This window comes from Archocentrus centrarchus, chromosome 24, assembly GCF_007364275.1.
Source record: "Archocentrus centrarchus isolate MPI-CPG fArcCen1 chromosome 24, fArcCen1, whole genome shotgun sequence".
Classification (NCBI taxonomy): domain Eukaryota; kingdom Metazoa; phylum Chordata; class Actinopteri; order Cichliformes; family Cichlidae; genus Archocentrus; species Archocentrus centrarchus.
Genome location: NC_044369.1, coordinates 25,595,028 through 25,617,158, shown reverse-complemented (window position 1 = coordinate 25,617,158; position 22,131 = coordinate 25,595,028). Strand labels below are relative to the sequence as shown.

The following is a 22,131-nucleotide window of genomic DNA, read 5'->3' as shown; positions in this document are numbered from 1 at the left end:
GTAGCCAATTAACCTAACCCCAGTAAGTGCATGTCTTTGGGATGTGGGAGGAAACCGGAGTACCCAGAGGAAACCCACGCAAGCACGTGGAGAACATGCAAACTCCACACAGAGAGGCCTGGGCCAAGGTGGAATCGAACCCAGACCTTCCAGATGTTATTCTAACTGTGAGGCAGCAGTGCTAACCACTGCGCCACCATGCTACCCATTTTAAGTGTATATACATGATAAAAGATATGAAAAGTCATAATGGGTCCACTTTATTAAACAGGGTGTTTAACAGATACCCAATTCATTTGCCTGAACAGAAAAATACTGGTATGTACTGCACAAATGAGCTTTCCTTACATATTCTCTTGCAGCTGTATTCAGCCTGACATAATCTAATACAACCCCGGCTCATTTTTTCAGTCTAGCTCCACTGAGCAGTCCATTAACCAGGGCTGTCACTTTTTCATCTGAATATGAATTTTCATTTAAACACAATGAAGCATCCAAACAGTAATGACCTGCTTAAATTAAATGCTTACAGTCTGTCAGCAGAGCAGAGTACTTAAAGTAGTCTGCCTTGTGCAGCACAGCACAGCACAGCACAGCACAGGGGGTCCCTAATATTCACTCATTATCAGCCTGAACTACAGTGTGCCTTGTGGAAATGGACAACAGCAGCACGCAGAGGCATGCTCACTGGTTAATTACACATATTAGTCACTTTGTAATGCAAATGACAGTACGAGTCATCTTGAATTTAATAAGTTACAGCCTTGGCGTGCACGCACACATGTCTGGCGCGCACACACAAACACACACACACACAATTTAACACGACCACATAATGCAAATACTTGCACACACAAACAAATGTTGGCTTTGCTCGACATCATATATTTTTGCAGTTGCGTGTCTGAGATTCTGATACAGCTGACTGGAACTTTGGCTTCCATATAAACAGTAGTATTTACATGATTGTACTTCCACAAATATATCACAGCTTATGTTACACAGAAAAGACAATTTTTCTATTTGAGAGGTTTCATTATAGAAAAGACGACTAAATTTGAGATTTAATTTTCTGATGATCAGCTAATTAATTAACACACATACAGTGCATCTTCACTACCATCTGTCACTGAAAATTGTCCGTATTCATCTGCCTTGACCCACCTCTGTGGAACCTGCACAGCAACAGAGCGGGAGAAAAAGAAACGGATGCTGCGGATGAATGGATGGATGGATGCCCCCAGAGACACTAGACACTCTCCTTGTAAGGGCAGAAAGTGTGGCTAATCCCTCTGGTCACCTCAGCATCACGCCAGGTCTACACACACACACACACACACACACACACACACACACACACACACACACACGCACGCACGCTCCCATCTGGACCTCTCAGACATAGACTTGCCAAAAGACCATGTGGACAGCACAGACTGAGCACTGATGAGAACAGACACTTCAAAAATCACACCCACTTCACTCTTTATACATTAAACTTCTCTTTCTCTGCATTTCAGCTTCTTTAAGCTCTTTCTACGCTTCCTCTTTTCCCTGTGTGTCCCTGTCATACCTTTACCCTCCTCTGCTTCTAGTTTCAGTCAAACAGAGGAGGATTTCCTCATTTGTCTCTAACTCACCTACACAATGAAACAGGCTGTGATTACTGTAATTAACCAGGAAGTACCTTTACAAAAAACAGTATGTACTGCACTAGAATTTAAAACAAACCAAAAAAAAACCCCAGCTATTAACAGGCCGGACCATCCAAACCTCCACACTTAAGCCAGCTATGCCAGTTTGTTATTTCAGTAAAGTAACACATTCATCCAGACACTCAGAGTCAGGTTGTTAGTAAGTCAGTAAATCTGTCAATCATCTCAGCAGGTGGTGCAGTCAAACAGTGTGGAGGGAGATGCATGCAGACTTCCAAAAAAAAAATAAACATGTTTTTCAGGAAACATCAATCAAGAGTTCGACTGGAATTTTCCAGTGACCTCAGAGGAATAACATGCACAATAATACATACCTATTATGTCCCATGGTAAGTTATTAAAAAAAAATCTGACTGCAGTAACTTTGGTTTTATCCAAAAGATCTACTGTTCAGAGCCCTGAGGTATCAGTGAGGAATGAGATAAGTGAGATAAACTGAAGAAGAAGAGAAGAAAAGCCAAGAAGGACACTGGTTAGCTTAGCACTGATGCCAAGCTAACCATCTTATTCTTAGGACAAGTAAATAATATTGACTATCTTGCTATGGTTCATCTTTACAGATATATACACATGGATGATGCATCCAGGCTTGTGAGAATATTTCTCTACTGCATCATGTACTGGGTGTGGACTCTGGCCTATTCCTATATAAAATGCCTTATGAATGTGTTTAATTATATATCACAATGAGCAATCCTTCTTTTAAGCTGATTTAATGTTCGGTGACTACCCTGACACTAAATCTAACCCAATGCAGGATTATGGCAGATACAGTGAAAGTATATAAAAAAAATTAAAGTTGAACGAAGGTATCAGAAAGTTGCTGAAAATTATGGGCTATTTGGTGCCATTTGCTTTAATGTCTGAGGTTGTTCTAAATGATCTAATTAGCTTATCCGACTCAGTTTCATGACATCAACAACACGACACATAGTAACAGGTAACTTACGCAAATGTAGCTACAAAAGCATGCGGAGCTTGTCGCCTATCCAAACATTGAAAGAGCGAATGCCCTAACATCCAGTTCAAAAGCCAAAAGTGGCGTCATCTAATCAGCGATTTCTCAGGTTTCCCACTGGGACCTACCTCTTCCGTTTTGTTAATGTTATTGTGTTTTTGTAGTTTGTAATTGTGCTTAGTTAATGTTGTTGTGTTTTTGTAAGATGTCATAGTGTTTTGGGTATGTTGTTGTGTTTTTAAATTTGTAGTTGTGACTAGTGATTTGTTGATGTGGTTTGCACTTCAGGGCCACCGTAGTTAGCTTTAGTTAGCTAGTCTAAGTCTTTAGCTATGTGATGATGTAGGAATAATTCAGTAAAACAGATTCTAGCTGTCTGGTGAAAGCAAATTCATCCTTCTGCTCAGACTCTTATGTTAGCTTCATGTATAGACAAGCGCTACCACCCACCCCTGCAGAGATGCAAAACAAACCTGCGTGAAAACATTAACAGTCTTTGTGTGAACAACCTCACATTTGCCTGCGAGGCTTTGGTCTAAAAAACTATCCGTTGCCATGGTGACAGCAGATAAGTCCGTTAAAACAGGGAAGACACACAAACATGAAAGACTGGAAGCCTGGAGGACACACACACACACACACACACACACACACACTGTTCTATAAAGGTTTATGGTTTAGAAAAAGGGAAGGTGTGTGATGAAAGCAGCTGTCACTTCTGCTTAGAGTGGGAGAGTGATGGTCTGCAGGCATACGAGGAAGATGAGGGGAAAATTTCACGCGAAAGGGAATTGTGCATCTAAACAAAGTCTAAAAACGTGAAGGAAAAAAAAAAAAAAAAAAAAAAAAGAGCATCATTACTGTGACGGCGCCTCGCCCTTAAATTTCATGTGCTGTGACTGATCGGTCTGTGTAAACATCAAAAAGCAAGTATTTTTAATGAAACACACAGAGGCATATATCTGTTAGGTGTTTTCATGCATGCAACAAAGAAAGTCTTGGAATGCCTGAATGTGCCTGAAGATCTACTCCAGCAGTCCGCAGCCAAAGTTTACACAAGAAAACAACAGACTGCATATCCCAGAGTTCACTGGAGTAACCTGACCATAGCAGCAGACATTCAAAAGTGTTTTCACAGTGTGCCCAACATTAGATAACCACTGACCACTCAATAAACCAGTTAACACATAATCTAAAGCAAATTTGTCTAACAGCACTTTCAAGTATAGTTCCAAACAAGATGAAAAAAGAAAAAAAAAAAAAAAAGCCTATGTAAACACACCATATCTTGGGCATTAAGTTTAGTGTGTACTTTGTTAAGGTGTAGATGTCACATTGAAAATGTACTCGTGCTCGACAGTCAGCACGTGACGGTCGAGCAGCTGTTTAACATATTTGAGGCTGTCGTTCAACTGGAAATGATCTGTTTAACTTTCCTCACACCTGTGATTTACAGTAGCCACCAGAACCTGTTTATTGAGTCATAAGTACAACACAATATCAAAAGTGGAAGTCTCACAAACCCAAGCACAGGAAACTGCATTGAGGGGGCTGTTACTGTGTGAAAACTGACAAAGCTGGTAAGAGAGCGTTTGTCAAGACCTGACAAGACAACTGCCCGAACAACTAGTCAGAAAAAAGATTTTTTTTTAAAAAAATACACAAAATTGTCAGACAGGAGTACAAATAAAACATTTCCTTGTGAAACTAAGCAATGATTCTTGACTTGTGTAGTGTAGAGAGGCATACTATTAAACTGTAGTCTCTCCTTTGTGCTCAGTCAAATCATGTTCTTGCTCCAAGGGAGAACAGGCCGTGACCCACTTTTGATCAAAACGTATTATCTTCTTGCTGCTACATTTAAGCTTCAACAATCAACGCATTTACACGTAGCAATGTCATCATTCAGTGGAGGCATAATACTATGGTCAACATCAGCTGCATTTTTCCTTTTTTAAGTCACATGTCAGACTTAGATGTTGGATGTGTGTACACCGGATGGCCAGTAGCAGTGTTTCCCTCGATTAAGGGTGTACAGTGAAGGAGGCAAACACAATCTTTATAGATAATTCTGTTTGCCAAATACTTAGTGACAAATTAATAACTGTGCAAAATGATCAGCTGCTTTTCCAGAGAGTCTCTCATCCTGCAGATTAACCTCAGTTTCACTGTCTGCTTCTGGTATGCAGCCTAGTGACTCCAGCACAACAGCAGCACCTAAATCTGTTCTCCACCTGCTGTAGGTTCTGGTTAGAGTAGGCCTCCAGCTCACAGCAGATCTCCAGAGCAGAAGCACCATCATTGACAGTTGGAGTCTGATAAGGTGATGCTAGAGTACACCTGACTACAGTATGATCCCCCTCTGGGGAAGCAAAATCATATTGAGGATAACCACCACAGCAAAACGGCTGGGGTAAACATAATAATGGAAATACCAGCGCTAGCTTGTTAGCAACTGAACCTTCGTAACAAGAGCAAAGACAATTGTCCAAGAGCTAGTCCATTCCTTGTGATGCTTTGCCAGCACAAAACTGGAGACGCAGGCACAAAACCCAAATGGCGTGATGTTGATATTCACAGGACTAAACCAGTACATCAATTATTTACACGACTGAGCATCATATCCACCACTGGAAGAGCACATTTCCAACATGACTCCAGGTCACGCAACAAGAGTTGGTGTGTATATTTCAGAGTAGGCACAAATCCCAGGTGAGACCACGTTTGACTCACATTTTCCAACCAGGTGATAAATTATGTGTACATACACATGTAAGTGAAAGTATATGAAAATGAAGTGTGACCCCACTGCAATATGAAAAGGAGAGGGAGGGACTGAGGATGGTGGGACACATCTGGCTCGGGAAGAGCTGCCTTGTTGTGACACTCTAAGGGTTCAAACAAGGGTTAACCCTCAATGAAGGTTCAATGGGCTGGAAGACCACAGCCCTCCCATGAGTAAATGAGTGTGTGTGTCTGTCTGGAGCATCTTGCTTCCTTTCTGCATGGCAACAGCCTATGACTGGATCATGGATTCATAACAGCTCGGTGAGCTCTGGCGCAGTGGATTTTGTTTTTTTTTTAGGGGGGGGGAGAAGGAGAAACGGGGCATTGATATTTCATTTTTCATTTGACAGCACAGTGTACCCACATTCACTTTGCATTCATTCCATAACGTCAAAATAACCCAAAAAGAACAAAAAAAAAAAAAAACCCACAGGAGACCGTTTGAATTCACACTAATGCAAGTAAAGCTTTTCATTCATCAAATGCTAACTCTGTTACACAGGAAATAGGTCAGTCTGCTCTCCGCATATGACAAAAACTTCAAGTGACTGAGCAAGTGCTGAAGCATGTGAGAACTGTGTGAAGTTCCTTTGTTCTCGTGCAGGTAGCACACAACTTCATGTCTGTACAGCACAATAAATCATTGCTTCTTCTGGTAAACAGCAGAGTTCCTCTTCAACATACCGGCAAAATCTCATGAAATGATGTCGTTCTGTTCCCTCAAATCACTTCATAACTGAATAATCATTCACCCGCAGCATCTACCAGCACAAATCAGCAAGATTCATTTAGGATGTAATAGTAAGAAAAATGATGGTGGTTATTAAATTCAAGTGATATTTAAGCACAAAAAAAAAAAAAAAAAGCTCTAGGAGGAAATGCTGTACTGACGCTGAAAACCCCGAGCTCGCTAAACCTGATCTGCAGTTTGAGGAATGTGGTTCCCGTTTGATTCGTCACAGTCCAGTAAGTATCCGAGCTCACCCAACAACATTGTAAAACAGAGACACATCTTCCTGTTCTGTAGCTTTCATCTGCACATTTTAAACAGACAAGCTGGTAAAACACTGAAAGTGGGAGATGATTATGCAGAAAAAGCCCTGATCAGGAACAGCAAATTCACAGGATGGTGCAAAGGAGATCTTTATGTTGAGAAACAAGAAAGTACAGATGAAGGAAAATGACCACCAGCCAAAAGCTTGTACATTGTGGCTATGTCTGGGAGATTATCTGCAAGCCACTCTAGCAAGGAATCAGCTATGGAGCCCTTGTAATGACAATGCAATTCAATATCTGGTGAAAGAAACAGATATGGTGCATGGTATCCAAAAATAAGTCTCCCTGAATATTAGGTGAAAGCCTCAATTTGAGAAAAAAGCACAAGGCAGCATGATCCAGATTTTAAGAAAATTTGGCCAAAGAGGACCAACACAGTTTAATGTGAAGGACCGAGACATCTGTCAGTAAACCGTGCCCCCAAAGGTCCTGTGTATTCAATCAGCATTTCATCCTTTTCTGTTCTCTTCAGTAGCCGTATTAGAGTACAGGTTTTTGTCAAGAACTATTTAACACAAGGTATGAATTATTAAACCATATAATTAAAGATTTATAGCCTAACAAAATCTCATTAGAAGCTACATCAAAGCACATGACAGGGCTGTGTACTGTTAAAATCGTAGTACTGGCCATCGTGAGTCCAAAAATGGGCTTTTCCTGAGCTGCATTTGTAGAGAATCTCTGTCAGTCACTCCAGTTCAACACAACAAAAAAGGAGGAGGCGCTTTTGGTGCTATTCAGCAATTCTGCTTTACAGAATTCAATTCTGAAAGGGGCAGGCAATTAAATTAGCAACATGAGATCACCCCCCCCCCCCCCCCCAAAAAAAACCCCCCAAAAAACAAACCCCACGATGGCTAGTTGCAATTATATTTGTTGAATTGCCCAACAGAACACACAAAACAATAACTACTTGTTATAAAGAGTCAGATGTACACAAAGTGTGCCGTTCACAATTAACATTTTCACAAGTGCACAAAGTGCCCACTTTTTTCGTACCTGTGTACGACTCCCTAGCTTTGGTCCTGTGACGCACACGCGGTGGAAATACCAAGACCAGTCTCACAAACAGCTCTACATACTGTAACCCCAACCACATTATTTTCTTACCCTAACCTTTGGTGCATAAACCTAACCGGTTAGCTTATGAAAGGACACGTCTCAACATTAGTTACAAATTTATTATTTATAACTTCAGTGTTTCTTGACAATAAAGAACTTTTAACTTCAGTTTAATTAACTATGAATTAGTGTAAGCTTGTTTTGCTTTTGTCTTTGCATCAAGGACCATGGCACCTGAACCGCACTTCTGTGTGTGTGTGTGTGTGTGTGTGTGTGTGTGTGTGTGTGTGTGTGTGTGTGTGTGTGTGTGTGTGCGCGCATTCTACGGCAGAATGCACATGCACATGCACACGCACACACACACACACACACACACACACACACACACACACACACACACACACACAGCATTCTGCCAGTTAAGGCACTCCAACACTCCAATTTTTCTTATCCTGCGTGTGCCGATCTCGCATCCTCAACTTGTGTGTTCGTGTGTGACCAGCTGGCTCTGCAGCAACGAAACAAATGTTTTAAGTTTAAAATGTCTGTGTGCCAAAACCCAGCCGTTCGTATGTCTGAAGTAAACCATTTCCTCTCAATGGGACTCTGTATAAACCAAAGGAAACCAAAATCAACACCAATGCCTCAAAATAACTTCTGTTTAGGAATCTCTAGAAAAATGACTGGCAAGCATCAACCAATTGTTTAACTGCTGTCTGTCAGTACCCGCGTGATTCCGAGTGGCTTTACAGTACCATAATGGCACACTTTTTGTGGAGACGGCTTCTGTTTTCCTTTGCGTCCCGTTCTTATTGAGGAGCACTCACAATAAAGCTGGCGCTGAGGGTCGGCACAGCTTTTCTTGGACAACATAAGTGCAGAGAAACAAAGAAACTAGGGCTGTAACACTGAAAACAGCTCATGGTTCGATTTGAACCTCAGTTTTAGTTAGAACAGCAAAGAAAAAAAATAAAATCCTAACTCTTTAAAAGTTTTATTGAGAAAATAATTTTATTTAGAAAAATGTTTACAACAGTGCCAAATTAGCCATAATTTTTACTGTATATTTTAAGGCTCATTAGGAAAACAGTCTCAGTTCTCTGTCAAAAAAACAAACCATTAAGCAGAACACTAATAGCAGAACTGCTACACAACAATGATTAAACATTCCACTATCTTAAGTACACTAAAACAGGGCATGTACAGTATGAACGTGTAATAAGTATTAGGCCCTTTAGGGTTAAAAAAAAAAAAAAGAAAAAGTCACCTAGTGGCATATGGTCAACTGCTCAAGTTAAGCCCATTAACTGTAGCTCCTCCAAAATAAAAACACATTCAAACACCAGCTTGCCTCTAACAAAAAACAGCACATTTGGCCTTGGCTTTCTGCATCCATTTTTAAAATCCCTCTGCTGTTTTGACTGGCGAGGAAAACGGGCCTTCAAACTGGGTTAGGGGAGCTGCGTCTCCCTCCGGCTCCCTTTGCTGGAGCAAATGTGACAGCAGGGCATGTTGGGGGGGTTGAGCTCAGCTCGAGGGGAGGTTGGCTGAGTTTTGACCTAATATGGACATGGGCTTGGGGGTGGGGGGGGTTGTTGCTGTTGGGAGGCAGGGAAGACTGGGTGGAGAAGGGGAAACCTGCCTAGCACCACCACAATGGCAGCCTTGCTCTTTATCCTCCCCTCTCACAGCCTGCGTCACATACCAGCACAGGATTCAACTGTTTTGGTCTAAGTGCTGTCTGAAGGCTCTTTACACACTGAAGAACTCTTCACCAGTCAGGAGGCATCACGCACAGTTCACTTTTAAGTGCTCGTGCTGCTCTTTGAAAGGCGCTCACTTAGAAACAGCACATCTCATATCTGACAAACCGCTACATGCTCTAACTCAGTGTCTCAGTGACTCCTCCTAAGCAGCAGTACTCGGCTCTATGTGCCCTCTGGTTCAGCCAGCTGGGCCCGCTCCCTCATTTTACACTTGCTCGATACAAACTCACCACTATCCCGCCTCCACATCTGCAGGCAGATGAAGAGGGACGGAGATAATAACCAAACAAAAAAGTCACAGTGACCGTTTTTCTGTTCGGAGAGTAGGAAGGGTGGGGGTGGTGGGGTATCAGCGGACATAGTAAACATCTCAGAGAGGCTTCTGTCAATGCTGACAAAGAGAAAGTGGGATAGATGGAGGGAAAGAGAGAGAGACTGCCAAGGCATTTAAGAGTGCATGAGGAGAACAATAAATGGAGGAAAAGAAATGAAGAAAACTAGCAAGTGGGAAAGTAGAAGCAGGACGTTGGTATTTGGAAAGCAGGGGGGAGGCAGAGTGGCTGGCTACTAGCAGCTATTGCTGTGTAGAGTACGACTCCAGGCGTAAAAATTCCTCCTACATCTCTGTTCAATGCCACTTCTGTTCTGCTGAACCCTGCTTGTCAACAGCAATGCAGATACAAAGGGAACCATGTCTGTGTGTGAGTGACTGTTATGTGAAACTAGTGTTAGCAAACATGTATGTGAATGCATTAAGTTAACTTTCTCAATATCAGCTCTTTCTCTGAGAGGTGCAGACAGCTAAGATACACTAAGTGAAGCAGCAAGATAATCTTCACATACTTAGATGTGCTACTGCCATGGATTACCTTGAAGGGGTGACATCAGTGGGTTGTGACTTGGTGATTGCAGATACTTCAGACAAGGAGTTATGCGAAAATGCATTATTCAAGAGGAGAGAGGGTCAGGGAAGAACTTTCTGACAGCTCAATGAGGAGACTGGAAACTGTATCTGTCAGTTAAATATGAAAACAAGACAGCTAAATAAGCTAGATTAGCACAAAAATACAATATGCACACTGACCTATGAGCACTTACCAAGATATGAGAAATATGTCTGTTTATTTATTCGACAGATTAAATAAACCTGCATTCTTTCGAATGCCTCTGGTTGCAAAAAGAGATCTGGCTGTATAAACATCTATGTGAAATAACCACCCAGCTACCTTGAACCATGACCTCAGTTTCAAGTCTTACTGCTTACAACATTATGTGTAAACAAGACCCATCACTGATGGGGATATCCTCTCACAATGAATGAAAATATAAGATAAATATAGAAGTCAAGATAACATTACAGCCCCATTTCATAATAGTAAACCCTTCAGCAGACATCATATTACCTTCTACAAAACAATTTTGCCCTAATTTGTGGCCTTGCCATAAAATTTTAGTCACCCCTGGGTTAGTATAGATATAATACATATTCCAGCAAAAATATGTTTTCAATATTAGCAATAGTATTAAATCAAAACAATTTTAAGCATGCTGTAAGATTGCTTTTCTGTGGTCATCTTTAGAATTTCTACAAATGCTTTTTACTGATCACATCCTAGAACAGACATAAAATTCCATGGTAAACAAATCAGAGAAAATACATACTGCAATCTTGTACAAGGGTGTATACTACATATTGTTTTTCTATTTATATAATCTATAATAATAAGCCAGACATAATGCATACAAGGTATCCACATCAGATTACACTTATTGCTACAGGAATATTACTACATAACGCACCATACTACATAATTTGCTGATATCAATGCATTATGTATAACATCAGTATAATCATAAGGCAATCATGTATAAAATATAATGCAACCATGTTATTTACATTTGAGCAATATTGCTGAGCAGTAGGTATAGCGTTAAAATTGCTTGATGATGAAATATGGCCTTGAGTCATCGTTGACAATCTGATTAGATAACTTCTGATAGACAACGCTCAGCCAATCAGAAGTTATGTAATCAATAAACCTAGAACTGATGTTACTATAAACAGACTGGCTCTTTACCTAAAAATTTGGGGTTCCCCAGTTTCTCACCATCACCTACTGCCAGTTGTTCAGTGACCTAAGTCAGGTGCTACATATGAGCAATCCCCACTTTCTCCATATTCAGTCAATAATGGTCAAATAGGTATAGCCAATCACACAGCACAATATGATCACATGATTAGGCTAAGCCAATCAGGCATGAGAACAAGGCTGCATATCATTAGCATATATTATCATAGCATAGAAATCTTCCATGTTTTTTACTCTCCAGTTCATACAAATACAGTCAAAGTGTACAAAGGGCACTAAACATCCAGGAATTATGAATATCATGTTGCACATCTTTGAAGAGTAAAGAACACAATATGCTAAATTTCATGGCTCAACTCCCTGTGGTTTTGGAGTCTATAGGCCGAAAAGGTAAAACCTCACAGACAGACGGACGAACTTCAACAACTTCAAATGATAAAGAGGGCTACGCTTTAGGCTACACTTTAGGCCACGTTTTAGGCCACGCTTTAGGCCAGGGCTCTTCAACTCCAGGCCTCGAGGTCCGGTGTCCTGCAGGTTTTAGATGTGTCCCTGATCCAACACACATGAATCAAATGGCTGAATTACCTCCTCAGTATGCAGTCAAGTTCTCCAGAGTCCTGCTAATGACTTCTATATTTGACTCAGGTGTGTTGAAGCAGAGACACATCTAAAACCTGCAGGACACCGGACCTCGAGGCCTGGAGTTGAAGAGCCCTGCTTTAGGCTATGCTTTAGGACAGGCCTGCCTTGTGACTGATAAATCCCTGTATGAGTATGCAGCGTCTCTCGGTTTCTCAAGTGCTTTACACCCCTAACCAAAGTGTGAGGTCATGATTGAGGCATCCATCTACTACATGCCCATACGTATAAAAAGTTGCAATCAATTCAAAATAAACTTTAGAATTAAACAGAAATATACAAACTGTGGGTAATAAGCATATGATTGCTACACAAAACTTTACACTTTGCCACAAAGCTTGGCTATCATACCTACAGCTTTGGCTTGACTTTCACTTTCTCTTCAGCTGCAGGTCTCAGAACCACACACAATCTCTACAGCTGGTCATAAACAGCCTTTTGCCATTTTCTGTCTCCTGCTACTTCCTGTCTGGTTGCTACCTCTGAGCAACCAATGCTTCTTCTCCCCCTCATTTATTTTCCTTCTTTACTCTGCTTTCCAATAATATTTTTTCTTATTATTAATTCTTTTTTGCATTTTCAGCACACCCTGAGATGGTGAGATTACTGTTCACAGCTTAGAGAAATGGTCTCTGAGTAATTTCTGTATAAACAAGCTATACCAACAGAGCGAGTAGGGCACCACTGTGTTTTTTATGAAAATAAACCTATTTATGGCTTTCCATAAACACTGGCTCTACTGTGGGGGACCAGTATAATCACTTCAAAATGTTCTGAGATGACACTTGCAGTGAAAGCTCTGATATCTCTGCTGGCTTGACCAAGGCCGAAGTCTATCTGAAGGCAAGGCTCGCCACTGGGCAGCAATTTTTGCCTGTATATCTGTAAAATCAGTGTTTCCCACACATTAGGATTATACCCTACAGATTGAAATCTCTTAAGGATTATTATTCAGAGTCAAATAGACTGCAGACCTTTTCTCTTTTTGTTTGCAACACAATATTTTGTAATCACAATTTCTGTTACAGAAAATCAAAAGTGGTCAAAATCAAAATCAGCAAGTTAGATTTAATAAAATGCTTAAATACTGCACTCAGTGCATCTCTGTTGTTAATGGTGGAGACAAGAAAAGCAGCTTTTTTCAGTAGTTGGCCACCATTCGTGCTTTATCATAGACAGGCTGCACAGTAAATTAAATAATGATATAAAGCTGTACAGTACATTGTAGTTTGATAGGACTGAAGTATGTAACAGAAAAAAAATGTTTTTTTTCTGCAGCACCCGCTGGAATTCAAATTAATTACAAAATCAAATTATCAAGATTAATAATTAAATCACCAAAATCCCAATATACAGTAATCTGGGTCAGAGTTTAAGCCACTACTCTGTGGCCCTCCCCACACACACACCCGCCCAAAGAGTACCACAGACCATGTCCTGCACAAGCTGCTGTTGGTCTGATCTCTCCCACGAGTTTTCTGGACTGATACAACCTTCACTGTAAAGTATAACTACCCTCTGCAACATCAGAGCATTTCTGCTCTCACAGACTGTTAGCTTGTCATCAATAATAAACTATGAGTTTCTCGGTTCCTCCACCTGCTGAGATCAGTGAGTCGATGCTCTTTCTGCATGTTGTGGAAATCAAGAAAAACAAGTGGTGTGGCACAGCTCGCTGATTTTGATCAAGGGAACATATCATAATATAACAAATAATGTCTTTGGCATCACAAATACCCTAAGCAGTGAGTCCAGTTTGATTTCCAGCTGGCCGGACCATTTTCAGCATGTCACCCCCTGACCTTTTTTTCCCATATTTCCTGTTTTTGTCCCCACTCTCTCTTTCAAACTGCACTGTAGAGCTGCACTACATAAACTAGAAAGCATAAAACCCTCTAGCAGAAGTATGACAGAGTTGAGTGTTTTACATGGGAGCATTTTGCTAAAGGTGACCAAACCTACATAGTTGAAGCTATATGCAATATCTAGAAAATTGAACAGAGCTCCACTTCAGACTGAGTCCTCCAACAATACTTTACAGAAGAATAATGGACTTTCCTCAGCAGCTAAACAGAAATGGAAATTTAGACTAATCAACCACTCTAACAGTAAGTAACTAATGTTAGCAGGGCTAGCACCAGCAGTGACCTCTCCTTGATAAAACTAAATGCTTGTCTCCAATGCAGTAATTCCAGTGGTTACGTGTCAGAGTTTTCTGACACAGCCAAATAATGCCGATTATACGAGATATCCCACTTAATCTTTGCTCCTTTTCAACAACTATTACAAGCATTAGTGTGGAGACAAGGGAGCTTTCAATCTGCAGTCTCCAACATCGGGTAGTGACAGGTGGCTGCAATAAACCCACCAGTAAACCAGTGCTGTACAACAACGACAATAATTAACGAGGGTGGCAAAGTTTAATCGTTCAGTTGGCTAATCCCTCACATCCCTCGCTACAAGGACTTCTATCACCAGCAGCTCGGTCTGACTAACTCTTTTCTTGCAGTTTCAGAACTTTCAGCTGAGCTTCGAGTTCCTTTTCCAAAGCGTTCCAATTTTCCAGTGGCCCAGAAAATATGATGCTTTTGGGCATTTGGGACGAAGTAAACTGCCAAAGCAATTTGTGCAAACTGTTGTAAGTAGTTTGCACAAATTCAACAGGGCATATGGTGTGCATTTTAAATAACCCCTTGTACAACAACTTGGGCTTCGGAAACAACATGTTAATACGAGACATTATGCAGCTCTTATAAGAATAAATAAGGTTAAAAGTATCTAAGAAACAACAAGCTGAATACAAGGTGCTAAAACCCTGAACAATAATCAAAGCAACAAACTAATTTTAATAAATCTGGATTTGTGTATAGGACATGGGAGATAGTTTGATAAAGAAAAAGTTTCCCGCTCAAAATAAAACTAGAAGGATGCCAGTGGACATCACAAAACATCACAACGAAGCAAAGAAAACCTACTATCATTAATAAATGAGCAGCTGAGACACAATAAACATAATAAAACTGACCATTACAAACACGACTGCTGAACAACAGCCAGCAAAAGAGAGAGAGAGAGCAGTGAAACTGCACAGCAAACACACTCTCAGAGAGCTGCTGTCACGCTGACAGGATGCAAGCATAAAAAGTGAAACGTGAGTGGGAAGTGTGCAGGGTCATGAGGCAGAACAGTTGTACACACACTTACTCTCACACACAGACAGACAAAGAGACACGCAGACGGGTAGTTCAGGGTAAAACAGGAACTTGGAGCTGGTATTTTACTGTGACACAGCCACGTTCTACTACACACAAATAACTTGAGTAACAAAGACAGGAGGCTGAAGAACAATATTCCTGGTGAACACTATAAACGCTGGTGGCTTAGACTTTAAAAACATTTTAAGCTTTTAAGAGAATAAGCTGAGATTTACTCATCTTGCTAAAGCCAAACTGAGAGCCTGAAAAGGCTCATTGTTTCAGTAAGCACTCAATTAAAGCTGAAATGATCACCTTAATTAAGAGCAGACATTTCTCAGTTGTCACTGCAGTAAAAGCATGAGTGTTACGAATGAACACTGAGAATGGCTCTGGTTCACTAAGGTGTTGCAGTAACTCAAGGCAGTGTGACAGAAAGCAAGCATGCACAGAACCAGGACCCTAAAACGGAAGCAGCTAATTATAATTGAGCCACCACCTTTGCTTTCCATACAAAGGTAATTCCATTCTTGGACTCTAGAGCAGCTTTGCAAGGTTCAAAGTCCTCATTCAGCTGCTGCTGGGTCTTGGTGCCGACCCTCAGTTTAGCCTCCAGCTGAAACAAGGTGTTTTACCTCACTACCCCTTCCTTCTGATTAGCTGCCCCTCGAAAACCGAAGATATAAACAGCAAGTGGGTGGGCTTTCTGTGATCACAGCCAGGTTTTGTTTAAAGTAAAATACATAAAAGTAGAAGAAAAACCTCTATTCTTAGCAAGGGAACAATGCCTCTGGCATGGGAGGGTCTCCTTCCAAAAGTATGGGGGTTTATCTGTATAGAAGAAACCAAGACACCCATCAAAGAGGTCGCAAAACAAAAATCTCCAGGACTGTGGTTATTTTACTCCAGTAGAAAGTACACTGTTGCTTATAAAATGCCCAGAAATAGGAGAGAAATACACAGAACTCATCTAAACATAGCTATATATGCAGCAATTATGCTCACATGTATAACCCCCCCCCCCCCCACCCCACCGAAGACCAGTTTAGATCCCAGAAAAACCCTGAATACAAATATGAATGAGCTCACTGGGAGGCTTTCCTCTCTGACTTATAGCACACCACAGTAGATGCTAATCTTTCAGACATGTTCTCACTACTGGATATACTCAGTTTGCTTTATGCAGGGGTGCTTCCTGAGTAGAGTGTGCATTCAGCAGGACAGAGCATGGCCACTGACTAACCCCTGGACTATTAGTCCTCTCACACACGCAGATCTGGACATCAGCATCACTTTGTACTGGGAAGCTGGCACATTAAAGATTCCATTCAAAGCAGTGAGCTGACCTGCTCACAATCAGCTGATTTGTCTGTACAGTTAAATTAAGATATTTAATAAAGTCATGCAAAAATGTTTTGTTGATACTATGAAATTTGCCCAAGGTACAAGCCCTCAAATAACATGAGGGTGGGGCGAAATCTGGTGCTTTGGGGCATTGTTTGAGCTCTCATAACTTCTGAAGCACAAGAGAAACTACATTCAATTTTCAGGGCTGAAAAACACTTTTTTCCTGTAACAATTTCACACTCATTCCAAAAGTGTCCCAATCTTTTCCAGTATGTTTTTTTTTCTGTGACCAACCTTGAGCATCAATATCAGGTTTACATCATAGTTTCAACAGCAAAACCCCACAGGTTTAACGTCTATGACGTGAAGGAACAGAAACAATCATTGGCACTCTTGATATTCTGATAATACACTGATAAAAACTTCAAATAGTACAACTATAAAAGCTCATATCACCATGTGGGTCAGATGGCTGATAAAAACAAGGTTTAATTATCTGCAAGGTCTCCTTTTTAACCGACATTTTGATTCCTTCTTTGTCAAAATAACACATTAAAATAGACATTTTTAACACGCTCAGATTTGTAGCCTTCTGTACTTGCTTTAGTATCCCTCCCAGTTCTACTCTTACAATATTATGTTCTGATTCTGTCAGTTTGGACTCTCGTCCAGTTTCCATTGTCAGACTGTGATCAGCGGTGAAGAGGTGCGCCTTGGATCCAACACGTCTTCTGTACAAGAGCTGAGGGAAAATCCAGCAACTTAAAATGCACCAAATCTGGACCCACCACTGTGTTCCTTGAGGGCCTGACAACTTTCATAGTGTCAAAATAAAATTTGGCATGGCTTCCTCAAATATGATACTCCACACAAACCCCCCAGCTGAATCTGAGGGGAGTGGGTGGTAACTTGATTTTTTTTATAAGGAATGATCAAATTTTAATTCCATCTGCATCAAACACTTTCACATGCGCCTTTGTTGGGCAAGGTCTAAAAAAAAAAAAAAAAAAGTTCAGAGCTGCAGCTCGTATGCGAAAACAGCTACACAAGCACACAAAATCTGTTAGCTGAGCATCTGAGGCTCTGGAGCCAGGGAGAAATCTGCTGTGTTTTCTCTTCCAGCCCAGATGGCAGCATTGGCTGAGTCAGCAATGGCTGATGGTCCACAGTAAACTGGATGATTAGTTGTTGATAACAGTAGGAGAGGGCAGCACTAAAGGACAGTAGCTAGAACTGAACTGAGGTGTTAGCCAGTTTGTTCAGTCTGAATGAAATCATGACTTTAACAACTCTAATACGAATCCTCTGCTTATCATAAAAGGAAGTACAAATTTAACTCAGAACTGCTAAAAACCTTACTTAATGTATGCAAATTTGCTATTTCTTTCTCCATGCATATCAGTTACTCTCTTATTACGCTGCTAAATGAACACAGAATGAGGTACCATAATTCTGCCCAAAATGTGGCACACATAAATAAAATGTGTGATCAAATGTGCCAGACAGTCTGCAGAAGCTGCAGGCTGGCCTTGGCTGGAAGCAACAGTGAAATAATGACACGACAAGACTTCCCACTGCTTGCACAGCTTAAGCCTCAAGATATTGGACTTGGCACTGGTGCAGCGCTAGCAGGAAATCCTTTGGGATTTCTCACGTCGTATCACAAAGCAACTTGTGATTCATAGCTGGACTCGAGCAAACAAAAATTGCTGCTGTGAGCAGTTTCATTTGAAGTCTGAGAGCAGAAAAAAAAACTGCAAATATCACATTACCTTTAAAAGAGACTGAGACAGTCTAAAGTGGTACACTTCAACAGCTGCTGCTGCTGCTTCATGCTATGACCAGGATGGCAGTTTGGCATATTTCTCAGATCTCAGGGCAACATCGATGCCTCTCCTGTGCATTTGTTTAATCACAAAGGCTCACACTCCACATAAAGGTGGCTGTAGCTCAGGAGGTAGAGCAGGTCGTCTACTAATTGGAAGGTCGATGGTTCGATCCCTGGTTGCTTCAGTCTGCATGCTAAAGTATCCTTGGGTTGCTCCCTGGTGCGTGTGAATTTTAAATTGGGGGGGAGTGCTTGTGCACTTTGAGTGCTCCAGTACAGTAGAAAAGTGCTATCAAAGAACCAGTCCATTTCTAAAGATAATGTTCTATTAAAACTGACGTGTAATTTTGGTCTAGCTTTGACATTGACACCTTTTTTATTGTTATTGTTAATCTGCTACTCGTGTACATCTGTACTCCTTTTCAAGTAGTGAAGTGTCTTTATTGTCATTTTGTAAAGCGTCTCTCAGAGCCCCATAGTGGAATTAATAAAATACAGTTGCTCTTCAAAAGCTGCGACAGCGCTTTTGTTCCATATTTCATATTTTTATATATAAAAACACCGTAATGTTGTACAGAGGCTTCCCCGTGTGCTTGCCTCAGGCAATCTGTAATGCAACAACAGGCTGAAAAACCACAAAGCACAAATATGCCACTGTTCATAAGGGTGTGAAATACCATATCCTGTTTTTCTGTTGCAAAGAAAACCTTGAGCGGCGAGAGAGCAAAACTGAGACTTTAAACTGCTATCTAGCAGTTCTGCCAGGACGATGGGTGAAAAGAGTTCCACCCACCCACCCACCCACCCACCCAACCCCCCCCACACACACACACTTCACATTGTGCCAAGTCTAATTTTTAAAGTCTGACACATCTTCTACTCTTTTCCATGTTCTCATATTAGCTGCAAGGGAATGTCAGAATCTGTTAAATGGTTTACAACAACCACAGAAAACCAAATACTTATCAACATATCCGTTATTTTAGCCACATGCTTGAAACAAAGCCTGTTAGATGTATAGTTTAACTGTTGTCACACCCAGTGTGCAGAACACAGCATGCATCACTCTGATGCTCCAGAGATTGGTCACTAGAGCAATATGCACTCATATACATACTTAACAACAGTCTTTCTACTACAACTTTGTGTAGTGTAGAGGAAGCCAGAGTGTAATAGCTCCAGAGTCAAACAGAACCAGCTGAAGTACTGCAGCATATATGATTCTGATTATGCTGAATTACTTTTGGGGACACACAAAGCCCGGCGTGCCCCAGCTTGTCCCCACAGTTTCAGCATGAATACTACAGCTCTGCCAGCCCATGCAACGAACATGCAAAGCATTTCAACTTCCTTCAAGTGAGATCAGGTTCAGTCACACCAGCTTTGTCCAGCACGCTGAAGTCCGAGAAGTCAACCAGCATTCCATAAATGCTGCAATTACTCCCTGGCATGCTGACTGAAACAGGACACACACATCTACTCACACATGTGCCCCCACCCCCACCCCCCAAACACACACACACACACACTGCCTTGGGAAGTGCAGCTGTTGCTGTATGTCCTCTTGAACAAAAGAGCGCCATTTCAGTACACAGAGGGTTGTGATAAGCACATTCCTCTTACAACCTACAAAAATTTGCATATCAAGCTGGTTTTCATATTTAGAGATGGCAGCGAGCGATTTGAGTCCAAACAGGTTTTTCAGTCCTTCTCTGCTGCAGACTGTGAACAGATCTGCACCCAGTTCTTGGACTATGTTTAGTTAATTCCTCAGAGAAGGTAGAGTGAATTTAGGTACCGCCACCTACACCTCAAAACTGCAATGGATGAAGGTACTGGTTTAATCAACTAGGGGCATTGTTGTTGTTATAGGAAGCAATAAAGTATAGACTGGAACAACACCCAGAGGATCAAAGCAGAGCTCCACGTTATAAGTCATGTCAAGAGACAGAAACAGCTGTTTTTATCAGCTGCAGACTGAGGACACAAACATATTATAACTGGCTTTTTTCTCCTGACAGTTAAAGCGGTAGCAATAATCAGAAATTACAGCAGCAGAGAGGAAAAAATTTAATCCAACCACCTGCCTGAAGATGATCCGGACACTCTGCGGTGGTCTCCACGTAGGAGTGAACAGGCAGTGATTTCACATGAACACGGTTGTTAAAACTGTTTTCCAAACCGGGGTCTAACATTTATCTGCTATCAAAATAAAGCACAAACAATATCTTTCGATAAACCACCAACGGGAAAACAAGAGAAGTGTGGCTCCGTCTTCACTATTACTCCAAGCTAAGTTTGGGGGCTAACTTGTTAGCTAGCACCACTGACAAGTAAACCTCGGAAAAGGGATCATAGTAAACATATGGGAATATAAACAGGACAAGAGCGATGGCAAGACAAGACTTATTACAGTAATTACGGTACAACATAACTAATTCCAGCAGCTAAAATTAGCTAACAAGTTAGCGCTTCCTCCCGTTGCTCCATGTGAATTCATTTGACAGTCCCTGATATGACGGGGATACACATTTTGGCACGACACCAAGTAATGTTAGCGCATAAATCCCGACATCTTTGTGCTCACCAAACAAGAATAAAAGTTGAGCAAACCTCTGAACTCACCGGTATGTCTCTCGGAGTCGTATTGTGCTTGAGTTCAGCACCGAAGTCTTGGTGTGTGCGGTACTTTCACCGACCTTGGCAGCTCTGCGTGTTCCCGGCAGCTACAGAAAACAACGCTCTCATCACACACACACCCTCCCTCTGCCGCCACAAAACCCAAGAAGAAAAGTCCAGTCTCAAGCCCCGCCCACTGGCATTTCGATTGGTCAATATTAGGGACAGTACAGGATGAGCCAATTAAATCCACTTTTTCCTCTTTTCTTGTCCAATCATTATGCGGCAAATTATTTCGCCTCTGCAGTGCCTGGCAGAGCTTTTCTGTCTCCAACTGAAAGTTCATGATGAAAACATGATGAGTAAACAAACAAAGCTTCATAGTTTATCCATTGTTCAAGTTTAAAACACACACATCAGGCTACTGTATTATGATATGTGGCTGCATCACAGTTTCTTCTTAGTCATTTTGGTTTGAAATCTGTTGAAATGTGCACAGACAGAGTAAACCTACTTTTTTGATGACTAGTAAGGATTTCTTGTTTTACTGAACACATATGACGGTAAACTAGAAAGAACTTTTTTTTTTTTTTTTTTTTTAGCCAAATAAACCACACAGTAATAGATAATGAAAACAATTAGAAGTTAAATTCTAAAATAAGGCAAGAGTAAGCTGTTTCAAATTTGCGGGACTTTTCTAAATGCTTGTTCTAGTCAACAAATTAGAGCTCACATGGTATTGGTCTGCATTAAAGTTAAAGGCACATTTGAACATTGACGGGCTTTTAGAGCAGAGACCACTTAGTTGGGCAAATCAACACACACACACACACACACACACACACCTACAGAGCCAAATGTCAAGGCTCCACAGTAAAAGCACAGTCTTTTCAGTGCAAGGATCTTGCGTGTGCTGCCACGACGCATGCTGGGGACTTGATTTTTGAGAAAGTTTATTGTTCTCAGCACTAATTATGTGCAGGGTAAACAGGACTGCAAGGAGCAGTTAGCTTTTATGATTCCTCTAAATGCTTGCTGTCAAGAGGTTATAGCTCCTTTGGTAACTT

General features: G+C 41.2%; 1 protein-coding gene across 3 annotated transcripts in view; it reads right to left on the bottom strand.

Annotated features, from left to right (window-relative positions):
* fam49a (family with sequence similarity 49 member A) overlaps positions 1-21,204 on the bottom strand; it is a 45,749-nt gene extending 24,545 nt beyond the window's left edge. For 2 of the 3 annotated variants that reach the window (XM_030720977.1, XM_030720975.1), the window contains exon 1: positions 21,071-21,204. The gene's annotated coding sequence lies outside the window, so the exon portion shown is untranslated. Of the gene's footprint in view, positions 1-20,528; positions 20,847-21,070 lie in introns of those variants that run through there. The other variant, XM_030720978.1, reaches the window with a different exon arrangement.
* Positions 21,205-22,131: the final 927 nt, after the last annotated feature.